This window comes from Hevea brasiliensis, chromosome 4, assembly GCF_030052815.1.
Source record: "Hevea brasiliensis isolate MT/VB/25A 57/8 chromosome 4, ASM3005281v1, whole genome shotgun sequence".
Classification (NCBI taxonomy): Eukaryota; Viridiplantae; Streptophyta; class Magnoliopsida; order Malpighiales; family Euphorbiaceae; genus Hevea; species Hevea brasiliensis.
The window spans coordinates 21,721,370-21,726,305 of NC_079496.1; the positions used below are offsets into that span (position 1 = coordinate 21,721,370).

A 4,936-nucleotide genomic window follows, 5' to 3' on the forward strand; every position below is an offset into this window, starting at 1 on the left:
CAGATGAGACACGTAATATGTCTTCCTTTTTACACGTGGCTTCCATTTATGGGTTTTTTCGCATATCTTCGAAACTTCCTTCACGTAGCTCTTTATTTTCTCCTTCTCCAACTTCTTTATCGTTTTGTTTTATTCATTTTTAAGAAAAATTATTTTTTAATTTTTAGATTCCTTTGAAAAAGATACGTAAATTGACATATATATTTTTATATTCATTGTTAAAAAAAATTCACATGAAATTAACTCTTAATATTATTAATAATTTCTAACATGATGATGAAAATAAATAAAATGTAAGTAAAAATTGTGTTGCCCATCATAAATTAAAAATTTAAGCAGTACCCAAAATGAAATGTAAATTTTAGGACTAGAGTCGGATCATGGTTTTAAAATTTATATTGACCTGATTAATTGAATCGTGAAAATTATAAATAGACTCATTAAATAATTTAGTTTATCCTCAAAATTTATATATCATGAAGACTGAGAAAAATTCGATGAATTAGGTGGGTACCCATCAACTCGCCTAATCTGTTGCGGGTTTGATGGATCGGGCAACTCTTTATTATTATTAATCAAAATGATATTGGTTTGTTGAGTTCTTACTTTCAAAAAAAAAAAAAAAAAAAAAAAAAACAGTTCAAGTATTGAACCTTTTTTGTTATTTAATTTCTAAGTAGAGACTTATTTTAAATATAATTTTAGGGGTGAGCACTATTCAATTTGAATCAAATATATCAAATCAAATTACTTTAATTTGATAATGCAATTTATTTTTTAACATAATTCAGTTAGGTTCAATTTTATATTTTACGAATTTTAATTATTTCAGTTCGATTCAGTTTTAGAGAGAAAAAATCAATTGAACTGAATCAAACCTAATTACTTTATTAAATTTTAAATTGATTTATTTTTATAGAAAATTTATGAATTATATGTAATTATATATATATAAATTATTTAGTTTCATTTATTAATGATTATTAGATTCAAACCAAGATTAAAATTAGATTAAATAACTTGAAAATTAAGTCTAAATTAAAAAATTCATTCAAATCTAAAAACCAATGGATTTAAACCAAACTAAATCGAAATAAAATAATTTAATTCAATTCGATTTTTTATTTATTTCGATTCGATTTTTAAAAAATAATAATTTAATTAATTTAATTTTAATAATTGAGTTCGATTCTATTTTTAAAATATAATTATTCAATTAATTTGATTTTAATAATTTGATTCGATTCGATTTAAATACAATACTTTCTATATAAATAATATGTTATATTTATTTTTAATTAAATATAATATAAAATATTATTTGTTGACATTATATTAAATGTAATAATTTATATTAAATTAATAATATTATTATATAAAATTTTTTATTATAATTCATTCAATTTTAATTGAATTTTAATCTTTTAACCGAAATGATGGGTTCACAGTTATTGGCGTTGATTGGCCGGGCAGAGATTTTTGCGTCCACTTATAACAGTTGAACATCAAACGACCACCTCTACTTTACGACACGTTATTGAAGCCGACACCTTAAAAACCTGTCGTTTTCTTTTCATTTTATTTTTTACACTTACCACATAAGTGTCGAGGCGTGTCCAACCCCACGTTTTGACTAGGCTCATGTTCAGCCATTGTAGCAAATAAACCCCTCATTTTTCGCTTGTTAACGATTTCAGATTTTGCCACATCACACTCACAATAGACTACTGCCCTTATTTTATTAATTTTTTTGATGATGTGATTGCTTTGCTTGTAGCCTTACCAGCCAATGGTCACGTTTTGTTTCCTTCCAAGAAAATGCCAAGACCAAAAGGTCATAGGTGGTTGTCCCTCTCACCATCTCGAGGTGGTAGCGGTAGAAGCAGCAGCGGCAATGTGGGACTGCCGACCTACTTGACTTCTTGCCTTGACTGACTTGTTGATTGCCTTAACCCTTGGTTTAGTCATTTACGCCTATTTGGACAAGTGGAAGAGGGAGAAGAACGAAAACAACAAGGGAAAAATAAGTTTGAAAAAGTATATATTTTTTTATTTAGATAGAAGAAAGAAAATAAAAAAAAAATAAAAATTTTCCTTTTTTTTCTCTAATCTAATTAGAGAGAAAAAAAAAAATGAAAGAAGAAAAATATTTATTTTTTATTATTTTTTATTTTCTGGTGAAAAAATAAATGATAAAAAAAAGAATTTTTTTTTTAATTTTTCTTTTCTCTCCAATAATTTATTCAAACATAGTGCTAAAACCCTTTTTCAATCAGGATTTTTCTTACCTACTTCAATTGCACGCGAAATATCCCACTTGCGAATAATAGAGTTAATTTATGCAATCTTACCCTACGGCTGGAACCTGTGAAAGTAGAGTAACTTAACCATTAAACCTAAGCCACAATCATTTTAATAATAGAATAAAATAAAAGTGATCAAATGAAATTCATAATCCTACAGTATCATTGCTTTAGTTCACATGCAAGAATTTTCCATCTTTTCTCCCCATCTTAACGGCTGAAATTGAGAAATACTACTTTTATCCCAACATTGTGCATCAAGATTACTTCTGCAAATTCCAACTATTAATTTGATTAATGAACAGTTGTATTTCTCGTGTTCCTGCTCGTCGAATTTTTCTCAAGTCTTCAACTGCAACCAGGAATGATAATTGAAACTCACATTATCAAAGTTAATAAAATTGAATTTTCCAAAATATTGGATGGAACAAGATAAAAGAAATCGAGACTGAGACAGTCTTGTAAAAACTTCAGTTTGAAGCAGGTTTACAACATGTTTCAGTCACAGAAAAAAGTAACTGTTGCTGTGGAAAAGATGGAAACACTGAAACAAAAGAACGTTTCACCACCCCATCAACACAATGGAATTCCTCTCAACTGGGAAATCAACAAAATTCCATCCATAGATCTGAAACTCTCAACACTATTTTATGCTAGCAACTCGCGCCCTCACAGGTGTTTTTGATGGACTTACCCTAAGAAATTACAAATATTCAAAAAAATAATGTTAGTGACATTTCTCAGTTGTTCAAGCCTTTTAAGGGCAATTTTTTTTTAGAAGTTCAAAGATCATACCTGATGGGTTGGCTTCCCAAGATCATTCCACTGCAATTCAGAGCAATAATGGCACTTTCTGCCTGTTCACAAAGCCAAATGGGTCTGCATTAAACATTTGTATGGTGTTTTAATGCGCAAATATCACCATAATCTAATGTGCACATGCTCATCAATTCAATGCTTGCGCAAGTGATAGAATTGATTACACTATTTATTCACATAGGACATAAGACGCTCTATAAATTTTGATGAAATTATTAAAAAAAAAGAAAAGTCCATGCCTTGTACACCTAATGGAAAATATAGTCCAAAATCAAAAATTTTCACCACTATTTTGCTTGATTTCACCTTTCTGATCACATTAATTGCCCTCATCACGTCAAATGGCATAACCAAAATCAGAGTACCTCTTCTATTATTATTGTTGTTGTTGTTGCAAGAGTATTTTTTTTTTCTTGAACTATATGCTTATTCCAGCACTGAACACAATATTTCTCAAACTAAAGTGCTGACTAGCGGTTCTCACTTATGGGAAAAGACCTCCATATATTGCTCGTCCTTCCACCAATAAACTTTCACCATTCTCTCACTTTCATTATGTTACATGTGCTAATATTCAACTCAATGTCAAAAACAAATAAAAAAAAAAAGCATCTCTCCATCAACCAAATTCGAAAATATGCTAAAGTAACATCAAGGCAAAGATATTCAAAGTTGCAACAGAAGTACATCAACTCAATATCTACAATTAGGATTAAGCTTTAAGAGAGATGCAGATATTAGCATGACATGTCAGGAAACTGTTGGGAATATGCAAGTGCGAAATTTCTACATTAGAAAAAAAGAGACATACAAGCAGAAATGACCCATAGACACATTGTTTTAAGGTTTTGAGTTGGATGCAGTGTTAAACTCATGAGTGTTTTTTTTTTTTCACAAGGCCCATCAAGAAATATTCTCCTCAGGCGCTTTAAGCTCCTCAAATCTCTATCAAAAGGTATCAAAGCCAATGGTTCGATAAGGATGAGTATGAAAACGGTAGTCGATGATTCCTGTGGTGGTCTGACACATGAATGGAAGAGTCAGAGACTCCCGGTAGGCCCAATGGAGTAGGAAAGCATTCTTTTGGAGAAAAACAGACCGATGGAGTGAAGACTCTTGGTACACGTGATGGCTCTGGCGTAGCTCTTAGAAGTGCATGCTCGAGTAGGCTTGGTGGAGTAGTTGGAGCTTTTGGTGGTACCGTAATACTCAAGAAAAAATTTCCATTCGAGGGGGAGCAGGCCCAATAAATCCAATGTAGAAGAGATTCACACTTGAGGGAGAGATTGTTAGGAATACGTAAGTATGAAATTTTCACATCGGAAAAAAATGGGATAAGTGAGATACGTATAAGTGGGAATGACCCATACACCCATTTGCTTAAGATTTTAGGTTGAATGTGGTGTCAAGTCCAAAAGTGTGTTTTTTCACAAGGCCCTTCAAAAAATATTCTCCCTAGGCAGGCTCCCCAAATCTCTAACAAAAACATCTAGCTACAATTATTTTATGTCAACCATAGGCTTAATTTTATCCATGCTCACTAGACTTACAACTCAATTTCAAATAAGACTATAGTCACCTAACTTCAATTTGTCTCATAAAAGAATCAATCAACTTCCGTTTTTGTTTTAATTAGGTCACTATTGCCAAAATCCAATAGAAATTTAGCTAGAATTTTGACCTAGCAATCAAGTAAAATTTTGTGTATATCGTTGTACGACTATAATACTTCATTATTTCGCTATCATGTAAAATTCAACCAAATATCTACAGAAATTATGCAACCTTATTGAAATATTAATAATGTCAAATTC

General features: G+C 30.5%; 1 long non-coding RNA gene across 1 annotated transcript; it reads right to left on the reverse strand.

The window, feature by feature from the left end:
• Window positions 1-2,656: 2,656 nt before the first annotated feature.
• LOC131179269 (uncharacterized) lies at window positions 2,657-4,918 on the reverse strand. Its single transcript, XR_009148221.1, has 2 exons — window positions 3,099-4,918; window positions 2,657-2,998 (listed from the first exon to the last, which is right to left on the reverse strand). It is a non-coding gene; the product is annotated as an uncharacterized LOC131179269 (long non-coding RNA).
• Window positions 4,919-4,936: the final 18 nt, after the last annotated feature.